Here is a 23,725-nt window from a genome sequence, read left to right as displayed (position 1 = left end):
GGGACTGGAGAAAGTGCAAAATGTAATAGGTTGAGGGGAATGGGACCAGAAAAAGGATGTCAGAAAGATGTTGCCTTCCAACGTGCTGTAAAGGATAAGTGAACAGCGGAGATGAAAATGGCTGTAAACAAATGGAGTGGGTCAAGTAAGCACCTCATTCTGGGAGGGGCTACAATTTTGAACAAAGTAAGGTCCTTCAAAGGGCAGTACATTGCACAGATATCCACACATGGATGCTGAAACACACTAGTGACTCATATAGCACAGCTGTTCGTGAGTGTGTGTATGTGTGACTGTGTGAGCGTAGACGTGAATGTGTGTGTGTGACTGTGTGTACATGTGCGTATGAGTGTGTGTATACATGTGAGAGAGTGTGTGTTGAGGGAGACATTGTGAGAAGACATTGCATGCAATAGTGGGTGGTGGAGCTTGAGCTCTGGTGGGAGGTGGGTGCATTAGCAGAGATAAAGTGAATGTGAGGTCACAGAAGATGATGGCACACACCTGGCAGGGTGGAGAAGATCATTGATGTCTCTCCTGCATTAGTGAGCATTTCATGAGACCATGGACACTGCACTGCCCCGGGCAGTGACCTTGGCTCAGGCTAACCAGGTCTGGTGTTGTGGCCTCCTCTATCCGTCATGAAGGAAGAGATCAACGCTTTTTTGCATCACCTCATCCAACAGAACATCCTGGTTTCTGTCCACAATGTAGGGTGCCAATTTCCCCTCGTTTGCCACATCTTCAAATATGAAGGGTAATTCCAGACCGGCAGTGGCTGACCAGGTGAGCAACAGCCTTTTGAAAATGGCATCAGTGCCAGGGATGCCAGGGCCATAATATCTCAGCAGTGGCAATTATTCCTAGCTATGACAAGTGAGATAATTGAAATAACTCTACAGAGGCTTGCATCCTATCATCAAAGTTACCCTCTATTCACACATGAACAGTCCTTGCCCTATCATACTGCCACATTCAGAGACAAATACCAGATATTAGTATCACACACAGCCACACACACACACACACACATATATATATATATATATATATATACACACACACAGTCTCTCTCTCTCTCTCACTAACAGTTGTGCTATATGAGTCACTAGTATGTTTCAGCATTCATGTATGGATATCTGTGTAATGTACTGCCCTTTGAAGGACCTTGCTTTATTTAAAATTAAAGCCCATCCCAGAATGAAGTGCTTACCTGACCCGTGTTTACAGCCATTTTCATTTCCACTGTTCCCTTATTCTTTACAGCACGATATATGTCAGCCAGAGCTCCCTGATTGGACCAGATTAACAGCCCCAACCAGAGACCTCATATTCTATGCGGTCCACTTGGTTGACCTCATTACAATCACTACAATAATCTGGCCAGAATCAGATGAGATAGGCACCATAGGGGTATGGCAGTTAATTAGAGAGGTGAGATAAAAAAGAGGCTACAGATGCTGGAATCCAAAGTAGATAAACAGAAGGCTGTAAGAACACAACAAGCCAGGCAACATCAGGAGGTGGAGAAGTCAACATTTCATTTTGATGAATGTTCTTGACCCAAAATGTTTATTTCTCCACCTCCTGATCCTGCCTGGTTTGCTGTGTTCTTCCAGCCTCCCATTTGTCTAGTTAGAGAGGTGAGTTTGAGAAGATTGCACAGGAGACTTTCTAGGCCTCACAGGGAACAGCTATCTATGAAACGCAACAAAAGCTATACTTAGCCAAAGTATGAGAAGGTGTAGCCTCATGTTTCTGATCACTGTTTAAACATATTAAATTCTATAAGAGATCTGCCATGTCCTGACAATTTGCTTTTGATTTTCCCTTGCTTGCTATTGGTCCAGCATATTCTCTAATCACTTGCTATTTCAACTGAATTAAGTCAGAAGTCACATGACACCAGACTTCACCTGATGAAGGGGCTATATTCGGAAAGCTTGTGATTTCAAATAAACCTGTTGGACTCTAACCTGTTGTCATGTTAATTCTGTCTTTGCCCACACCAGTCCAACACCAGCACTTTCACATCAATTCAATTAAACTGGCCTTTCAATAGAAGATTTGTTTGCATCAAGCTGTGTTTTCAATAACTTTTAACAATTTTTCAATGAACAAAAACATCGGGTGTTTCCTCATGCACTTTAGCATGATTTAAGACTGACAATTTATTTCACCTGTGGATTTGTTCAAGCATGAGAGATCTCATCAGCGTGGTGTTATCCACCCTTGTTCACCATGCCAAGTTAATGATCATGATCAATTGTCAGGACTTGATTAAATCCATGGGTTTGGCTATATAACACAGTACAGCATATTACAAGCTGTGATGCAAACATTACAGCAATTAACTGATTCTTGTCCTCATGCAGTTTGTAGACCCACAGCAAATTAATTGTCAGGCAGCTTCGCAACATTGCATATACTTAGCACATGGAGTCCATAGAAGTGCTGTCTCTTAAAGGCAACCTACAAAACACATATACAACACCAGGTAAGGGATTAAGTATAATCTTTCCATTTTTAAGTATTCGTGTGGATCAGGGTGTTATCTAACAAACAGATTATTGTGACAAAGCATAAAGGCAATCTTCATTTGAGCAGGCCACACAATGCAATAATTTGTTGAAAAGTACCTAATATCAAATACAATTTGTAGAATAGTTTAAGTAGAAAATTCCCTTGTAGATTTGTCTGTGAGGTTCTCATAAATTTTGAATAAAGAGGCTAAGAGATTAATCAGACAGTGGATAACACATTATCAGCATGGTTTAACCAAAATCAATTCTGGGGTGTAAACAAACTTCCATTACAGATTAGCAATTTACATTATTTTGATGTGAAAATTTTCTGATGTTACTCACAAAATGAAGTAAAACACATTCAGATCATTCATTGAGTTTATCAGGCTGATCCATACACAGCCTCGTGGTATTTTGTTTGAGATGGCAGTAGAATGCCTCAGTTGATTACCATACCCCTAGGATAGCAAGGCAAATTTGGCAGAAATTCCTGCTCCTAGTGATTCAGATTTGAAATGCACTCTCACAAAGGAAGGTGGAAATAGATTCACTCATAATATTTTAAAGAGAATGGAATGAGTACTTGAATTGGAAAGTGCAGTGAACGAGGAAATACTGGATAGTTTATTCAAAGAACTGGCAAAGACATAATAGGCTGAATGGCCTTCTTCTATTCTGGACGATTCAGGATACTGAAAGTTAATACATGTGGATGTGCTGAAGACAGCAGTGACCACAGCTGTGAGGCCTCTGCCTCCCAAAAAGTGTCAAATGGCATGGTAGTGGTTGTGAAAGCTCAAACATTAATAGTGGCCATTTAGCCCCACACCCTGTCAATAAGCCAGTGGTTTCAAACAATTAACGAAGGAAAATTAAAAATCAAAGTTGAGTTCATTCAATGCAAAATCAGATCTTAAATTTTTCTCCTGAGCCCCTCACTGATGGTTCCACAGATGGGCTGATGAGGAGGGGGGGAGGGCACAAGCGTGTGATAGCAGATGTCATCCACCAATAGTTCCATCTAATGAGCTATGATTCCCTTGGATTTGAAGCAATGAAATATTGTACCGCACAGTGCATTACAACCAAACAAACTGTTAAGTAAGATTACTTGGCTGACAATTCTTTCTGGCAGTGCAAACTGTGGTGCTCCAGACAGATGCTATATCCCTTCACCTAGCTCAGCAAAGATCAATTAACTCAGCACAGAAAGGAAATTGAGCCTTTGTCCCAACATGTAAGGCTCAGAGATGAAAAGGTTTACTTTTCAGCCATCAAATTGAATTATGAACATTGTTATGCCAATATACAAGATGCAGGGATGGGTGGTGGTCTTGCATTATTTCTTGCATATTTTCAAAGAAAAATGTCTGAGAATTCACTATCTGTGCAATTAATAAACTCCAAATTTTTTAATTCTTTCTGTCAAAATGGGTGCTACCAGCAAGGTCAGTATTTGTTGCCCATCCCTATTTTCCCTTGAGGTGATGATGAGCTATCATAGATTCATAGAGTCATAGAGATGTACTGTACAGAAATAGACCCTTCAGTCCAACTTGTCCATGCTGACCAGATATCCCAACCCAATCTAGTCCCACTGCCAGCACTCAGCCCATATCCTACCAAACCCTTCCTATTCATATACCTATCCAGATGCCTTTTTAAATGTTGTAATTGTACTAGCCTCCACCACTTCCTCTGGCAGCTCATTCTATACACGTAACAACTTCTGCGTGAAAAAGTTGCCCCTTAGGTCTCTTTTATATCTTTCCCCTCTCATCCTAAACTTAGCCCTCTAGTTCTGCACTCCCCCACCCCAGGGAACAGACTTTGTCTATTTATCCTATCCATGCCTCTCATGATGTTATAAACCTCTATAAGGTCACCCCTCAGCCTCTGACGTTCCAGGAAAAACATCCCCAGCCTATTCAACCTCTCCCTATAGCTCAAATCCTCCAACCCTGGCAACTGTCGCTGCACATTCCTTTCTGACTTTCCTGCTGCAGTTTGATGGAAGAGAGTAGCTTATTAGTCTGGTTCAGAGGGCAGCAGTGTATCTGGACCATCACATGTTGGCAAGATCAGGTACAGAGTTAATCAATAGTTTCACATTACTTAGACTAGCCTTCTATTTCAGGTTAATTAATAAAATGAGACTAAACTCCTCAATTGTCATGGTTGGGATGAAAGTAAACTGGATCACTAGCCCAGGTGCAATGCCACTACCTTCTCTTTCTTCTTAGTATTTCAAATTTGGGACAAAAATTCATTTCCTTACGGAAGAAATGGTTTGTGGATTAGGAATTTCTGCTGCTCTAAATGCCATGCATCTCTCCTCTCTCCCACACACCTGTAGCCTCAGGGAAAGGATTTCCACACCACATACCGTTGTCAGACAAGAATGTGCCGAAACACGCAAATATTCTGTCGGCAACAAGGTACCGTCACGACCTGTGTGTTCTTATGTTCCCAGTAAGCATGCAGGGAGTACAGACGTTCGATTAAATAAATTGCGCTTGTGAGTAATTTTCAATCTAATGCTGCAAATATCTCATGGTTAACCACAAAATGTCGAAGGTGTGCAAGCATAAATGAAACTGTTGTCATGTTTGCAGGCTCTGTAGTTTTCAACTGGCTAAGAGATAAAAATTCAAAAAAGAGACGTCTCATAACATGCCCAAACATGCTTGAGACAGAACTTGTTGAGTTCCTGTATAGATATTTTTAAAATCATTCTAGGAGCCTATCTCAACTTATTGATCCAATTATAATTTTATAAAACAGGAGATAAGCTGGCTATCTTTTGAGAAAGAACTTATTTTGTATATTATTTTTAACAAACTGATGAGCATGTTTCGGCACAAGTCCTAAATTGAGAAATTTGGCATTCATATAGGAAACTTTAGGTGCAGATAAATGTCCAAAGGGTTTCTCTGATACTTGGCCAAACTTTGCTGCTCCAGTAATGTCATTATTTTAAATGGGAGAGTTCACTAATTAAAAGAATGAATAGAGGAGCTTCACTTCTTTCACGTGTGAGTTAAAGGTTCCCTGGGTTCAAATCCCAGTGCTGGTTTCTGAGCACATTGTTACAATCAGCTGAAGAGGACTCACATCTTCCCCTTTTCTCATTTGACTGCAGTAGGATTTTTTTTGTTTTTGGTTGGGGCACCTTGCTAATTTCAAGTTTTTTAATTAATTCATGGGATATGGGCATTGCTGGCTAGGCATTAATTGCATACACACACACTTTTTGTTGCCCCTTAGATGCCTTTTAAATTTTTCCCCTCTTACTCTAAATCTATGTCCTCTAGTTCTAGACGCCCCCACCCCAGGGAAAGACCTTGTCTATTTACCCTACCCATGCCCCTCATGATTTTATAAGCCTCTATAAGGTTATCCCTCAGCCTCTGACGCTCCAGGGGAAAACAGCCCCAGCCTATTCAGCCTCTCCCTATAGCACAAATCCTCCAAATCTGGCAATATCCTTGTAAATCTTTTCTGAACTCTTTCAAGTTTCTCATAAATAATTTGGATGAGAACATAGGAGGTATAGTTAATAAGTTTGCAGATGACAATTGGAGGTGTAGTGGACAGCGAAGAAGGTTACCTTAGATTTCAACGGGATCATGATCAGATGGGCCAATGGGCTGAGGAGTGGCAGATGGAGTTTAATTCAGATAAATGGGAGGTGCTGCAGTTTGGAAAAGCAAATCAGAGCAGGACTTATACACTTAAAGGTAAGGTCCTGGGGAGTGTTGCTGAACAAAGAGACCTTAGAGTGCAGGTTCATAGCGCCTTGGAAGAGGAGTTGCAGGTAGATAGGATAGTGAAGAAGGCATTTGGTATGCTTTCCTTTATTGGTCATAGTATTGAGTACAGAAGTTAGGAGGTCATGTTGTGGCTGTACAGAACATTGGTTAGGCCACTGTTGGAATATTGCATGCAATTCTGGTCTCCTTCCTATCTGAAAGATGTTGTAATTTATAAAATCATGAGGAGCATGGATAGGATAAATATACAAAGATTTTTCCCTGGGGTGGGGGATTCCAGAACCAGAGGGCATAGGTTTAAGGTGAGAGGGGAAAGATATAAAAAGGAGCTAAAGGGCAATTTTTTTCACACAGAGAGTAGTGCGTGTATGGAATGAGCTGCCAGAGGAAGTGGTGGAGGCTGGTACAATTACAGCATTTAAAATGCATCTGGATGGGTACATGAATAGGAAGGTTTTAGAGGGATATGGACCAAGTTTTGGCAAACGGGACTAGATTAGGTTAGGATATCTGGTCGGCATGGATGAGTTCGATAGATGAGTATGTTTCCGTGCTGTACCTCTCTATGACTCTATGACTCTAACATCCTTCCAATATGAAGGAGACCGGAATTACATGCAATATTCCAAAAGTGGCCTAACCAATGTCCTGTACAGCCACAGCATGACCTCCCAACTTCTATACTCAATGCTCTGACCAATAAAGGAAAGTAAACCAAACACCTTCTTCATTAACCTATCTACCTGCGACCCCACTTTCAAGGAACTATGAACCTGCACTCCAAGGTTTTTTTGTTCAGCAACACTCCCCAGAACCTTCCCATTAAGTCCTGCTCTGATTTGCCTTTCCAAAATGCAGCACCTCATATTCATCTAAATTAAACTCTATCTGCCACTCCTTAACCCATTTACCCATCTAATTAAAAGTCTGTTGTACTCTGTAGTAACCTTTTTTATTGTCCACTACACCTCCAATTTTGGTGTCATCTACAAACTTACTAACTATACCGCCTATGTTCACATGCAAATCATTTATATAAAGGACGAAAAGCAGTGGACCCAACACCGAACCTTGTTGCACACCACTGGTAACAGGCTGTCTGTCTGAAAAACAATCCTCCACCACTACCCTCTGTCTACGACCTTTGAACCAGTTCTATATATAAATGGCTAGTTCTTCCAGTATTCCATGAGATCTAACCTTGCTAACCAGCCTTCCATGGGGAACCGTGTCGAATGCCTTACTGAAGTCCATGTAGATCATGTCCACCATTCTACCGTCACCAATCAAAAAACTCAATCAAGTTTGTGAGACATGATTTCCCACACACAAAGCCTAATTAAACACAAACTTGGAATATAGGAGAAGGAATAGTCCATTTGCCCCATTTCACCATTCAACATGATCATGGCTGACCCTGCCTTAATACCATGCTCCCCTGCTCTCTCCCCATATGCCTGCTTACTTTTAGCCTCTAGAAATCAGTCTATTTCTTTCTTAAATATCTTCAATCATTTGGCCTTCATAGCCATCTGTGGTAGAAAATTTCACAGGTTCACCACTCTCTGAATGAAGAAATTTCTCTTTATCTCAGTCCAAATGGTATATTCTGTCTCGTAAGACTGTGAGGCCTTGTTCTGGAAGCATTGCCAGGAGTGCTTCCAGGGAAAGCATCATCCCTGCATCCAGACTGTCCAGCCATGTGAGAATTTGGTACCTTTCAAAGGGATTCCCACTAATTCTTCGAAACTCCAGGTCCAGAAAATACATTCGACTCATATGATAAGACTGCTATCCCAGGATAACTTGCTTGCTCCGTCTATGGCAGTTATGTCTTTTCTGAGATAAGGAGACATAAGTGACCTCAGCAAGGCTCTGTACAGCTCCAATTAGATATTCTTGCTGTTGTACTCAAAATCTTTTGCAACAAAGGCCATATACCACTTACCTTGCTAACTAGTCCGTTACCTACATGCTTGCTTTTTGCAACTGGTGTACAGGTGCACTCAAATTGCTTTGTATATTAACATTTCCCGATCCATCATCTTTTAAATAATACCATGCCATTCTGTTTTTTCTGTCAAAGTGGATAACCTCACACTTATCCACATATTGACCATGGGTTTTTCTGGGAGCAATCAGACACATACAGTTGATGGTACTTGCTTAGAAGTTTGAAATATGCTCTCCAGAATTAATGCTTCATTAAATGTTAACAAATTCACAGCAACATGCTTGCCATTTTCAATTTTGCTCTTTATTTTCATTCATATGAGATACTTGAGCTACTCATAATCAAACAATAAGTAAACTTTTGAAGAGTTATGTAAAATAAGATGGATGCTAAAGTGTTCTGTGTACTTGTAAGATGACCATTTTACAGAATTGCCAAGTACTTTGTTATATACAAGCATTACATTCTAATTAAGATGAATCAAATTCAAATCCTAACATTGAACAAACAAGATCTTTATCTAGAGACAAAATAAAACTGCAGATGTTGGAATTCAAAGTAGATGAACAGGAAGCTGGAGGAACACAGCAGTCAGGCAGCATCAAGAGGTGGAAAGTCAACATTTTGAGTTAATTAACCCTTTATCAGGACTGGATGTGCAGCTAGTGGGAGCTACAGATAAAGGGTGGAGTAGGGGAGGTGGGGGGGAAGAGGGCAGTAGCAGAATGGTGAGGTGGACACAGGTAGTGGGCATGACCTGGTTGGTCAATGGGAGGGTTGAATCTGGCAGATAGCTGGAAGGAAGGGTCGGTAGGTGGAATGGAAGAGAGGAGGTGGGGCTGAAAAGGGAGCTGGGGAATGGGTGGGAAGATTATTTGAAGTTCGAGAACTCAATTTTAAGTCCTCCTGGCTGTAGGCTGCCCAGGAGGAAGATATTTATCTGTATTCAGCAATATACAGAATTTAACATTACCTTACAGAAATATTTAGTATTAAAAAGTGCATGAACAAATCCAAATAAATGATAAGTTCAAATTCACTTTCTGACCTGCCTGCAGAAATAGTTAAGGGACAAAACGAATTCAGAGAAGGAATACACCAGGGGCCTGATTTCCAAAAGTGCAATGCGTGCAGGTACTCTGAACTTTCCTGGATGTCATACACTTGCACTGCACTGCAATTTCCAAAGTAAAGGGATGAGGCAGGAACCCTCTAAAGCATTGGCCTACAATTAACTCATTGAAGAGTTTGTTCAAGGCCTGGAGAGGTCTAAAAGGAGATTTAAAATGTGATAAAAGGCCTGGAACAGGTGAGCATACACCTGTCAGGATTACTGAGGGAGGCTGTAAAATTGCATTGCTGCTGAATTACAATGTTGGAAATAAAGGGTTAATCCAACTGAGCTTCTCAAACACTGACTAAAAGTCACTATTTCTTGAACACAGTGTGCCAAGTACATTATGAGTAATTGTCTGGCCATTTATGTGCACCATGATGCTGCTGACCTTCTGTTCACCACCTGCTCCAACCTGCAAAGCAATGGCAAACCCAGCCCTGGCTGCTGCCTGGTATCTCAGTAGTTAGTATCAGAAAGAGCTGACCAATGTCATGAGATAGTGCCCAGCAAATCTGGCCCAAATGGAACCTATACATATTAAGCAGATGCTGCATGTTTCAATATGTTTTTGACACCTAAGTTGAAAATTCACACCACCTTTTAAATCTTTCTACGATTACGGAAGTCCAAAATAAACAAAGAACAAAGAAAATTTACAGTCCAGGAACAGGCCTTTCGGCCCTCCAAGCCTGAGCCGATAAGGCAATTAAGTTTTGACTTCACATCCATCTTGGATTACAGGAACTGCCAGAATTTTCTGCAACATCGTTAAGAATTTTAATTCTCCTTAATGGAATTGCTGATGATAATGGATATTTTCAGGTAATTTGTGCAGCTACAGACTGAAATGTCTGCTGAAAGCACTATCAATCATTGACAGTCAGCGATTCCTGTACTAAAGGCTGAGTTCAGAGAATCAGGAAATTCAATGGACAAGTGAGCCTGACTCATTCTTTCTATCACTTTGGAACACTTTCAATTATGAGGTCTTTGCAAAGATTATTGACTGAAAAAAAAGTCTTCAGTTCGATTCTGACATTACGAATGAGATTATCTGACTCTTGATGCAGACAGCACTCCTTGACTATGTCAGGACCAGGTAGAGAGAAGAAAACAATTTGATGTTCAGAACAGCAACCATGTTGGCCAATATGGAAAGGTCCATGACCCAGACAAGCCTCCCTCTAAACTGGCTAATTGCATGACCTCGCAAGCAGCAAGGGACATGAATCATTGGATCATAGAATGCCTACAGAGTGGAAGCAGGCTCATTTGGCCCGTCGAGTTACACTGACCCTCCAAAGAATATCCTGCCCAGACACATCCCCCTTCCTTTTCTTGTGACCCTCCATTTCCTGAGGATAATCCACCTAGACTGCACATCCCTGGACACTCCATACAATTTATCATGACCAATCCACCTAATCTGCACACCTTTGGACTGTGGGAGTAAACTGGAGCACTCAGAGGAGACTCTCGCAGACACGGGGTGTATGTGCAAACACCGCCCACAGTCACCTGAGGCTGGAACTCAACATAGGTCCCTGGTGTTTTAAGCTGTGAAAGATGAAGTGAAATAGTGAACAATTCACACATGATAATAATGAGCATGGTTACAAATGTGGTAGAGAATGTTGAAATTGGGACAGAGGCAAGTATTGATCCAAGGAGGAGTGGAATCTGGCAGCAAAAGCAGAGGTAGGATGTAGAACATTATACATTGGATTGAGACTATAAACAGTAAGAATTAGGAAGGGTTGTTAATGAAGGCAGGTGATCCAGGCAAAGTCAAACCCCATGGTGAAGAAGAATTTAAGTCAGAATCTGAAATAAAAATGATGTAAATGCGGACATTGTGTTGCTTACATGTTCATCCAAATATCTATTGCTTCTTAATTCAGAATAGCTATCAACCTTCTGGAGAAAGTAGTCCATAGTTAAAGTAAAACAATTTTGGGCTTGAAAATATGACACAATGTTGTTCCCACCAGACCTTTTGGCTACCAGCTGAAGTCAGGGCTCAGTCAGAAGTCCAGGTGAAGTGACTGATGAAGGAGCAGCACTCTGAAAGCTTGTGATTTCAAATAAACCTGTTGGACTTTGCCCGCCCAGTCCACATGGCACCTCCACATCGTGACTACTGCAAACAAATATAGACCTGACTTTTGAACATTATTTGTTCTGACATGTACATACCGGATTTTCTGATACAGTTTGATTTTTCAATTAATAAGTGCTTTTTTCAATTGACAGTCAGCAATGCTTGGACATGTTTAGTATTGAGTCAACTAAAACCTCGACACCTCATTCAACTTTATCTTCACCTGTTCCAACAACAGCCAATGAGTTTTATTATTGTCTGTTTTTTCTAGTTGGTTTTAACATTATAGAGTGTATATAATGACAAAATGATCTAAGTTTTATGATAAATCAGGAATCTGACAGTCAGAGATTATCCATGTTTCTGCGGTTTAGCAGACACCCTTTTCAGTTGTTTACTTATGGGAACAAGGAGGCTTAAGTTCAATTCTTGCACTGAGGTCAACACTGAGTTCATTCGAATGCAATGGACCTCATAAGTAATTGAAAAATGTGCAAATAACAACAACCCAGCAATCCCCCACAATATCTACAACAGCAAATAGCCCTAATGTGGCTAAGTATTACTGCCCAGAATAACATATTACTTCAGCTATGTACTAAACTGGTTCCCCGACAAACAAAGTGCCCGATGCAATATGTGAACAGATTATTTCTCTAGTATGTACTAGATGTGTGATCCATTATGTTTGATAAGTATGGTATGTCAAGCCTTCACAGCTTGAGCAAACTTTGAAGAAGCTACAAAATAAGTTGTCTGAGCCACTGCCAGGCACATTGCAGCAAATAGTTTGAAGCCTGCAAAGAAGTCAATCTCCCTGCCCCCTTGGGTTGGGAGAAAAGCAGGAGTGTGTGGTTGGGGAGGGGCCTGCGAGGTGTTTGGAGGGTGGGGGAGGGTGTTGGATGGCTTCAAAGCAAAACAAAAATATTACAAATGGTTTAAATGTTAACTAACTACCCAAACTTTAAAATTTAAAACAGTGATGCCAGTTTTGGACTGGGTTGTTAGATTTGGAAGTAGAAAATTGGGTGTGTGGGATTATAGCAAATATTACCTGACTCATTCAACTGACTCATTGCCCCTCCTTTCACATCATAAATGTGGTATTCACGAAGGAACTCATGCCCCTGGTCATGCCTTTCTTCCTTTCTTTGCTGAAGAAGCGGCATGCTTTGCAGTAAAATGGAAGAGAACAAGAATATAAAGAAGTGGCGCCAACCTCAAGTGAAGTATCCTCACTAAAACAAACAGAAATTTGCAAGTTCAATTAAAAATAATACATTATTAAGTCACAGAGTCATACAGCATGGAGACAGACACTTTGGTCCAACCAGTCCATGCTGAACAAACTAAACTCATCCCACCTACTGGTACTGGCCCATATCCCTCCAAACATTTCCTATTTGTGTACTTATCCAAATTGTAATTGTACCCACATCCACCTCTTGCTCAGAAAGTTTATTCCAAACCCGAACCACTCTCTGTGTAAAACATTTGCATCTAGTCTTTTTAAAATCTCTTTCCTCTCACCTTAAAAATGTGCCTCCTAGTCTTGATCGCATCCGAGGGCAAAGACAACTATCATTAATCCTATCTATACCATTATTACTTTATAAACTTCTTTAAGATTGCCTCTCAACCTCCTATATTCCAGAGAAAAACGTTGCAACAGAAATGGCTTTGGAAATCACCTTCTCTGATTGTAATTTTGCACATTTTTAAATAATGTAGTCAAGCCAATTTCTGTTTTATTATTCTACAAATGCTTGAAAGTTTCTGATTGAGCATCCAAAGTGTATTTGCCAGACTCTGAAATTAAAAAAAATTATCTCCATTTAAACTTAACTCCCATGCATGTATTCACTTCCTATTTTCCTGTTTCTAACTTTATTCCAATAAATGTTGTGTCTTTCCTAATGTTCACACGATGATACAGGCTGTAAAAATTCAAGAAGGCAACTCCTCCACCAGCTTCTCAAAAGCAATCAAGGATGAACAATAAATGTTGATCCTGCCAGTGATGCCACATTCCATGAATGAATATAGAAAAAAGGGACAAATAGGATATGACATGATACTTGATATCATTAGAATATTGATTTATTTGCCTTTCATATGATACCTTGATTAATGCCGACATATATTGACATGAACTTTGCTGTGAGCAATGTAACAGATTTCAATAAACTTGTACTGCCCATTAATTTTTCAAGAGGCTTTGCAGGGTTGGTTGCTATAATGGGACATCCGAAAGGAACATTGCAACTGCAGAATATCTGGAGCATGACAAGCAACTTTACATTTCCTTAACTAATCAGGTTCAAGAATCATTAATGAGCAACTAGGTCTAAATCAGAAAGTGCAAGTTAGAATCGTGAATTTATTGACAAACTGGAAAAGAAAATGAAATAAAGGGAGGGAAAGAAATATTCCAAAAGTAGCCAACAGTAATTAAAATGTAAATGAATGAGCCTCTATGTTTGTTAAAGTTGATTTTCAGGACAAGTGAGGAAGCCTGGACAAGTAATGGAAACTTGCAATGCTGTTAAAAATGAGATCAGAATTATGGCTCAATATTTTGTGATGAGCTTAGACAATGTCTACGTCATCAAAAAAGGAAGGTCATACATGAAATATGTTTGAATGGAACAAGATGACAAGAGTTGATTTCAGAAAGATGAATGGTACATCTTTCAGATTACTCTTTATCAGAACATGCACTCGCTAGTAATTATGCAACTTCTAGACATGTTTTGCTGAGCATTGTTGATCTCACCATTAATTTCCCACCCCAGGGAAAAGACTTTGTTTATTTATCCTATCAATGCCCCTCATGATTTTATAAACCTCTATTACGGCACGCCTCATAACTTTCCCCTCTCACCCTAAACCTATACCCTTTTGTTCCAGACTCCCCCACCCCAGGGAAAATACTTTGTCTATTTATCCTACCCATGCCCCTCATGATTTTATAATCATCATTGAGGTCACTCCTCAGCCTTTGATGCTCCAGGGAAAATAACCCCAGCCTTTTCAACGTCTCCCTAGAGATCAAATCCTCCAACCCTGACAACATCCTTGTAAATCTTTTCTGAACCCTTTCAAATTTCATAACATCTTATCAATAGGAAGGAGACCAGAACTGCACGCAATATTCCAACAGTGGCCTAACCAATGTCCTGTACAGCCGCAACTTGACCTCCAACTCCTGTACTCAATGCTTTGGCCAGTAAAGGAAAGCATACCAAACGCCTTCTTCACTATCCTATCTACCTGTGACTCCACTTTCAAGGAGCTATGAACCTGCACTCCAAGATGTCTTTGTTCAGCAACACTCCCCAAGACCTTACCATTAAGTGTATAAGTCCTGCTCTGATTTGCTTTCCCAAAATGCAGCAACTCACATTTATCTAAATTAAACTCCATCTGCCACTTCTCAGCCGATTGGCCCATCTGATCAAGATCCCGCTGTAATCTGAGGTAAGCTTCTTCGCTGTCCACTACACCACAAATTTTGGTGTCATCTGCAAATTTACTAACTGTACCTCCAATGTTCATATCCAAATCATTTATATAAATGAGGAAAAGCAGTGGACTCAACACCGATCCTTGTGGCACACCACTGGTCACAGGCCTCCACTCTGAAAAACAATCCTCCACCACCACCCTCTGTCTACGACCTTCGAGCCAGTTCTGTATCTAAATGGCTAGTTTTTCCTGTATTCCATGAGATCTCACCGTGCTAACCAGTATCCCATGGGGAACCTTGTCGAATGCCTTACTGAAGTCCATATAGATCACGTCAAACATTCTGCTGTCATCAATCGTCTTTGTAACTTCTTCAAAAAACTCAGTCAAGTTTGTGAGACATGATTTCCCATGTACAAAGCCATGTTGACTATCCCTAATCAGTCCTTGCCTTTCCAAATACAGGTATGTGGAAATCCTGTCCCTCAGGATTCCCTCCAACAACTTGCCCACCACCGACAGCAGGCTCATTGGTCTATAGTTCCCTCGCTTTTCCTTACCAACTTTCTTAAAGAATGGTTAGCCAACCGCGTTTGTCTGCTGGCACCTCCCCTATGACTATCGATGATACAAGTATCTCAGCAAGGGGCCAAGCAATCACTTCCCTAGCTTCCCACAAAGTTCTGGGGTACCCTTGATCAGGTCCTGGGGATTTATCCATCTTTATGTATTTCAAGACATCAGCACTTCCTCCTCTGTAACATGGACATTTTTCAAGATGTCACCATCTATTTCCCTACATTCTATATCCTCCATGTCATTCTCCACAGTAAACACTGATGAAAAATACTCATTTAGTAGCTTCCCCATTTCCTGTGGCTCCACTTAAAGGCCACCTTGCTGATCATTGAGGGGCCCTATTCGCTCCCTAGTTATCCTTTTGTCCTTAATGTATTTGTAAAAACTCTTTGGATTCTCCTTAGCTCTATTTGCCAAAGCTATCTAAGGTCCCTTTTGTGCCCTCCTATTTCCCTCTTATGTATTGCCTTTATACTCTTCTAAGGATCCACTCAATCCCTTCTGTGTATACCTGATATATGTTTCTTTCTTTTTCATAACTAAACCCTCAATTTCTCTCATCAACCAGCATTCCCTGCACCTCTCATCCTTTCCTTTCACCCTAGCAGGTACATACTGTCTCTGGGCTCTTGTTATCTTATTTCTGAAGGCTTCCCATTTTCCAGCGTTCCCTTTACCTGCGAATATCTGCCCCCAATAAACTTTTGAAAGTTCTTGCCTAATACCGTCAAAATTACTCTTTCTCCAATTTAGAACTTCAACTGTTAGATCTGGTCTATCCTTTTTCATCACTATTTTAAAACTAATAGAATTATGGTTGCTGGCCCCAAAGTGCTCCCCCACTGACACCTCAGCCACCTGCCCCTGCCTTATTTCCCAAGAGAAGCTCAAGTTTTGCACCTTCTCTAGTTGGTACATCCACATACTGAATCAGAAAATTTTCTTGTACACTCTTAACAAATTCCTCTCCATCAAAACCCTTAACAATGTGGCAGTCCCAGTCTATGTTTGGAAAGTTAAAATCCCCTACCATAACCACCTTATTATTCTTACCAATAACTGAAATCTCCTTGCAAATGTGTTTCTCAATTCCCTCTGACTATTAGGGGGTCTGTAATACAATCCCAATAAGGTGATCATCCCTTTCTTATTTCTCAGTTCCACCCAAACAACTTCCTTGGATGTATTTCCGGGAATATCCTCCCTCAGCACAGCTGTAATGCTATCCCTTATCAAAAACTCCACTCCTCTTTCTCTCTTGCCTCTCTTTCTATCCTTCCTGTAGTATTTGTATCCTCGAACATTAATCTGCCAGTCCTGTCCATCCCTGAGCCACATTTCTGTATTTGCTATGATATCCCAGTCCCATGTTCCTAACCATGCCCTGAGTTCATCTGCCTTCCCTGTTAGGCCTCTTGCATTGAAATAAATGCAGCCTAATTTATCAGTCCTACCTTGTACTCTGCTTTGTTCCTGCCTGCTCTGACTGTTTGACTCGCTTCTATTCTCAACTCTACCAGTCTCAGGTTGATTTCTTTCTTCAGTATTTCCCTGGGTTCCACCTCCCCCCACCCCCATCCCCTTACTAGTTTAAATCCTCCTGAGCAGCTCTAGCAAATCTGCCAGTATATTAGTCCCCTTCCAATTCAGGTGCAATCCATCCTTCTTGTAAAGATCACTTCCACCCCAGAAGAGATTCCAATGATCCAAAAAAATGTTAATCCTTCTCCCATTCACCAGCTTCTCACACATGCATTCATCTGCTCTATCCTCCTATTCCTACTCTCACTAGCTCGTAGCACCAGGAGTAATCCAGATATTGCTACCCTTAAGGACCTCCTTTTTAAATTCCTGCCTGGCTTTCTATGTTCTCCCTTCAGAATCCCATCCTTTTCCCTCCCAGTGTCGTTGGTACCCAATGTGTACAATGAACTCCTGCTGGCCCCTCTCCCCCTTGAGAACATTCTGCACCCTCTCTGAGATATCCTTCATCCTGGCACCAGGAAGGCAACACACCATTTAGATTTTTCGCTGCTGGCTGCAGAAACGTCTGTCTGTGCCTCTGACTAGAGAGTGCCCTCGCACAATTGATTAAAGCCAGTCTTGATACCAGAAACTTGGCTATTTGTGCTACATTCCCCTGAAAATCCATCACCCCTTTCATTTTCCAAAACACCATACTTATTTGAAATGGGGATAGCCACAGAAGACTCCTGTATTATCTGCCTACCTCTCCTACCTTTCTTAGAGTTAACCCATCTACCTGACTGTATCTGCAGCTTTTCTCCCTTCCTATAACTGCCATCCATCACACCCCCTTACTCTTGTAAATTCTTCATTGTGTCTAACTGTCTCTCCAACTGATCCATTTGATATGACAGGATTCGCAACCAATGACATTTATTGCAGATATAATCCTTGGTAACCCTTAAACTCTCCTGAAACTCCCACATCCGACATTCCGCAAAAGAACCTTTTATCCCAACTCCCAGCCTTCTATCAGACAGCCAATCCCCAATCCATGCCAGTAGTTCACCTTGAACATGTTGGGCCCTCACCCTTCTAAGCAGCCTCCCATGAGGCACCTTATCAAAGGCCTTTTGGAAGTTTAGATAGATAACATCCACTGGGTTTCCCTGGTCTAACCTATTTGTTACCTCTTCAATGAATTCTAACAGGTTTGTCAGGCATGACCTCCCCTTACTAAATCCATGCTTGACTTGTTCTAATCTGATTCTGCACTTCCAAGAATTTGGAAATCTCATCCTTAACGATGGATTCTAAAATTTTACATATAACCGAGGTTAGGCTAATTGGCCTATAATTTTCCATCTTTTCTCTTGTTCCTTTCTTGATCAAGGAGATTACAACAGCGATTTTCCAATCATCTGGGACTTTCCCTGACTCCAGTGATTTTTGAAAGATCACAGTCAGGGCCTCCATTATTTCCTCAACTACCTCCCTCAGAACTCGAGGATGTAGGCCATAGGGACTAGGAGATTTATCAATTTTTAGGCCTTTTAGCTTTTTGAGCACTTGCTCTTTTGTAATGGCTACCTTACTGATTTCTACCCCCCGACTCTCCTTAATTGTTGGCATATTACTCATGTCTTCCACTGTGAAGACTGACATAAAGTACTTATTAAGTTCTTCAGCTATTTCCTTATCTCCCAGCACTAGCCTTCCTGCATCAATTTGGAGCAGCTCAATTTCTACTTTTGCCTCCCATTTGTTTCTTATGTATTGAAAGAAACTTTTACTATCATTTCTAATATTACTGGCTAGCTTACCTTCATATTTGATCATCTCCTTTCTTATTTCTCTCTTTGCTATCCTCTGTTTGTTTTTGTAGTCTTCCCAATCTTCTGATTTCCCAGTGCTCTTGGCTACTTTATAGGATCTCTCTTTTTTCTTTGAAAGTTTTACTTTAGCAACATATGAGAGTCCTTTTTTTTGGTTAGAGGAGGAGGATGGGTGGGAGGCACTACAAGTGTAGTATCTCGGGATTCAGCTGCTGCCCAAATATATACCCAGCAGCCTCTGCTCCTCGTTGTGGCCTCTCCATCTGCTGCACCTTTATAAAGAGAGAGTCCTCCTCCCTCTCACCTCTCGACAAATGGAAGCCCCGACACCTGAGGTAAGCTTTTTAAACAGTTTCCCTCACCTTCCCAGCAGTCCTCTGCTCCTCCCTCTCACCTCTTGACAAATGAATTTCCATGTCATTTCATTCTGTTACTATTTACTAGCTCAGTAACTATTACATTTCCAATTGTACCAATTTAACTATGAGGCCTAAATTTTTGTTTCTGTGAGGAACTATGAATTACCATTCTGGTGATGTGATTACTTCTTGACCATTATCATGCTGAATCGTCTTCCAATGTACTGAAATAGATGGAAAGCATTCTTTTTTCCTGCTTTTTCAAAATCCTTCAAACGTTTTGCACATTTTATCCTCCATCATTTCTTAAAAGCCTTGACGCTGTGGGAATTCAGCTGAAGGCAGTTCCCGCATCTTTTCTTTTCAATAATAAATTTTAGTTGTAAGCCTAGAAACTAGGCTACATCGTCTCCAGACTTTTAAGCATTACATTGGCACTAGAGATGCCAAAATTGCAAGCAGGAAGCAATTGCACATATGCGGCATTATCAGCCATATAAAGGCTAATGAGGGAGCATTTATTTATACCTGAAACCAGTGAATGTCCTTTGCATATGCACCCCCACACCATGACTCACGCTGCAACAGTCATTCCAGGTAAATCAGTCCAGAATTGCAACATAAAGATACTTACTGAAATTTGAGTACGCAGTAAAGGTCAATAATTCCTGACTGTCATATTTCTTGGTTCTCAGATTCCACATTTTCTCCCCCACCTCTAACTCAATTAATCACAGATGGTAATGACATGCTGAGCTGCAGGGCTGAGCTAGCATGGAACTAATAGAGTAACTCAACACTGTTTGACAGGCACTGCAGGGAAGGTAGTCCTTCTGGAGCTTGTCAGAATCTAAACTGGAATCTTACTGATCATCATTTAGCTAAAGGCTCCATTTAATTCGTTCCTAATATGTTATAGTGCATTGGAGTTTATCTGATTTGCTAAGGTAGATCCAATTATTTCCAAAGCAATAATTGATCTGAATCTTTTGTGCTAGTTTACAAAAGATTATTTTCAAGTGTGTAATGGCATAGCTGTTTTGAGAATCATTTTGAGGTCAGAGACAGGAATGAGTGAATTGATGTACAGCTTTGTCCAAGGAGCAGTGGAGACGTTCAGATAATGGAGTAAAGCCGTGGTGAGGGTTTGATGTTAATGCCATGGGCTCGCACAAGATGTTACCTAGTATGTGACAAAACATCTGAAATGAACCTTCCAGCTCAGCAACCAAACCTACATCCAGAGCCATAGATCCTAAAACCAGTCCTGTGGTTCAGTAAGAAACAATGAGACTTTGCAAGGATGAGAGTGAGGGCCCTGCAAAATGACAGATCCTACGTTGTAGAATTGTATGATAACAAAGGATGCTACCAGTGCAGGTTGTCACAAGGAAAAGTATACATTTGGTTTTCAGTAAGTAAGCATCACATTATTCAAATTCTTTAATCCTAAGGAACAGAATTAAAATCTCTGAATTATAAATATGTAGAGGTACAAGCTAAGGTATTAGAACAATAACAAAACTGTGAGATTAAACCTATTAGAAATTAGGCTGCTTTCATTAAAATAACGAAGATTGATAGCTGGCTTAAAGGATACTTAAAGGATTGATGGGCTAGATATTTTCATGTACAAGTGAGACCAGAATTGACATATTAATATAAGATAGCCATTAATAAACTGTACTTGACCGCCACTGAAGGATTTTAAATGTAGTCACTGTCGGATATAGAATGTATAGCAAACACAGTTGACAGTGCTACTTCTCAGCCATGGTCAATTCTTGTTGTAGATAAAAAAAGTGCCTGTTGTAAATATGAAATATCAAGATTGCAACACATAAATTGACCTTTAAAGCTTCAAAGCATTCATCCAGAAACACAGGCCAATTTATGTACTGGGTATAAAATGTAGACCACACATTTCATTATGGACTTAAAGGCCTGTTCCTGTGCTGTACACAAATGTTAGTGTAGAAGGAGCAATTTCTGTTACCATGATTACCATGCATGATCTACTGTGTGTGGACATGACTTTAACTCTTCTTGGCAACATGGCTTCTTGTCGTTCTGCTTGAAGCCATATGCTGAATTATAAGGTCTATTTTACTAATAGGTTTAATCTCACAGTTTTGTTATTGTTCTAATACCTTAGCTTGTACCTTTACAGATTTATATTACTGAGATTTTAATTCTATTGCTTTGGATTGAAAAAATTCTGGAAATTCAGAAAAAAACTTCTTCACTTGGACAGTGAATATGCTACTTGCTACCCCAAGGAGTATTTGAAGCAAATAGCATTGATGCAATTCAGGAGAAACTGGAAAATCCAGAGGGGAAAAAAAAAGAAAGATATGTAAATAGAGTTAGATAAAGTAGTGTGAGAGATGACTTGTTTGGAGCATATACGAATGGCCTATTTCTGTGCTGTGTTGTACTTTGTGTGAAAGTTAACATCAATTTGGAGACTTCCAGCAATACTCTAATCTCAGAGAAAAATCAAACACAAAAATGTATGGAATGGAAGTAAGCTTCTTCTGAGCTTTCTAGTAAACACCACCATCAACAGAGAGATGTTGGACTTGCATTACTTCTAACCAAGGTACATTTTGAAGCCAAATACAATTGTTCAGATATTCATTTAACTTTCTTAAAGATTTCCATAATTTACACCTTCCACAATCACAGGATATTTTGCTGGCTCACCAAAAAGTAGCCAAAGCAGTCAAAATGCTGCGAGAGATTAGCAACTTACTGATTACAATAATACCTATGATTAATGGTTCAAAATATTCAAAACTTTGTTTCTATTTGACAGTACCTAATGGCTTTAAACACTTCAGCACTAACAAGTAAATGGCAATAATTACTTTCTTTCATTTAACTCTGTTGGCATCCCATAAAGTGGTGGTTTTAATGTCTAGCTGGCGTAAAATATCAGCAGCTTATGCCATTAATGCAAGTTATGGTGATTTATATTCTCAGCATGCTTTTAAAATTCCCAGAACAGCTGTTTGATGTATTTTAACATTGCTAAATTCTAAGGATCACACATTGGCTTTTCATTAGTTGCAAAGTAGCTTTTATATTAATCTTGTTCCAATGCAAATTTGTGAGTCATTTCAGGCATTAATGCCAATTAACAATCGGACTGGCTGAGGTCTTTGTCATTGTTTATTATTTATAAATTACAAGAATTATGCAAACATATACCTAACAGCAACACATAAATTCTGCATTTTTTACAATGCTAACGCAACAGCTAATATCATATAATTCACACAAATATAATTCCTATTCTCTGTGAGCTCTTTTAAGTGTACTAGTTAAAGTATTTGCAATGAATTTATTTTAGTGTGTTTAGCACAGCTGTCAGCTCCAACAGATATGTTCATGTCATTTCAAATCTACTTTATAGAGTTGGAGATACAAAAGTTGTGTGTCTGGGAGAGAACAGGAGGGAAATTAGGAGATATTATGACCAGAATGGTGAAAGTTGGCACTGTGTCAATAAGATGCCTGTTTAAAAATTGGGATTTAACACACAATCTTTGGGCTAATTGCTGATAATCATCGTTTGAATGTGACTGCTTGTTCAGAAACCAACAAGTGTAGCTTTCAAGTGGTGATTAAATGCAATTTTCTTGGCAATGTATTTGCGCTCTGCACTCATCCACTTCTACTGAATACAGAGGAATCTCGATTATCCGGCATTCGATTATCCGAATGTCGGATTATCTGGCAAGATTGCAGGGTCCCGATGCTCAACTAAACTATGTTAGCCGGCAATCGATTATCTGGAATTCGATTAACCGAACGGAATACTGTCCTTCAGATAATCCTCTGTATGTGGAGTGCAATGGCACAGAGAAGTCGCTTAGAGATCCACATTCTCTGATATAGTGGAGGACATTCTGGAGGATGGGGTGCTTGAAAGGAGACCACAGTAGCAGGCAAAGCATTGCATGTTGGACAAGATTGCCAGGGGGATCAGATCTAGGAGTTCTGGCCCAGAACATGACTCCAGCCCACAAGAAATTAAGTGACCTGACATGAATGGTCAATTTAAGAACACACCTCATAAACATAGTTCTTAATAACTGCAACACCACCAGCCTCACAACTTCCACACACTTCACTCACTAAACACTGAGATGCATGAATACTGCATAGAGTCATAGAGATGTATAGCACGGAAACAAACCCTTCAGTCCAATTCGTCCATGCTGAGCAGATATCCTAACCTAATCAAGTCCCATTTGCCATACTTGGCCCATATTCCTCTAAACCCTTCCTATTCATTTATTCATCCAAATGCCTTTTTAAATGTTGTAATTGTACCAGCCTCCACCACTTTCTCTAGCAGCTCATTCCATACATGTACTACCCTCTGCGTGAAAAAGTTGCCCCTTAGATCCCTTTTAAATCTTTTCCCTCTCACCTTAAACCTTTAACCTCTAGTTTTAGACTGCCTCACCTCAGGAAAAAAAGACATTATCTATTTACCCTATTCATGCCCCTCATGATTTTATAAACTTCTATAAGGT

At 40.2% G+C, this 23,725-nt stretch overlaps 1 long non-coding RNA gene across 1 annotated transcript in view; it reads left to right on the top strand.

The window, feature by feature from the left end:
- The first annotated feature begins 2,354 nt into the window (after positions 1-2,354).
- The window catches only part of LOC122539937, a 98,192-nt gene continuing 76,821 nt past the window's right edge, over positions 2,355-23,725 (top strand). The window contains exon 1 of the long non-coding RNA XR_006309214.1: positions 2,355-2,497. This is a non-coding gene — a long non-coding RNA (uncharacterized LOC122539937). The remainder of the gene's footprint in view (positions 2,498-23,725) is intronic.

The sequence above is a fragment of the Chiloscyllium plagiosum genome, chromosome 33 (genome assembly GCF_004010195.1).
Source record: "Chiloscyllium plagiosum isolate BGI_BamShark_2017 chromosome 33, ASM401019v2, whole genome shotgun sequence".
Lineage (NCBI taxonomy): Eukaryota > Metazoa > Chordata > Chondrichthyes > Orectolobiformes > Hemiscylliidae > Chiloscyllium > Chiloscyllium plagiosum.
This window is presented reverse-complemented; position numbering and strand designations above follow the sequence as displayed.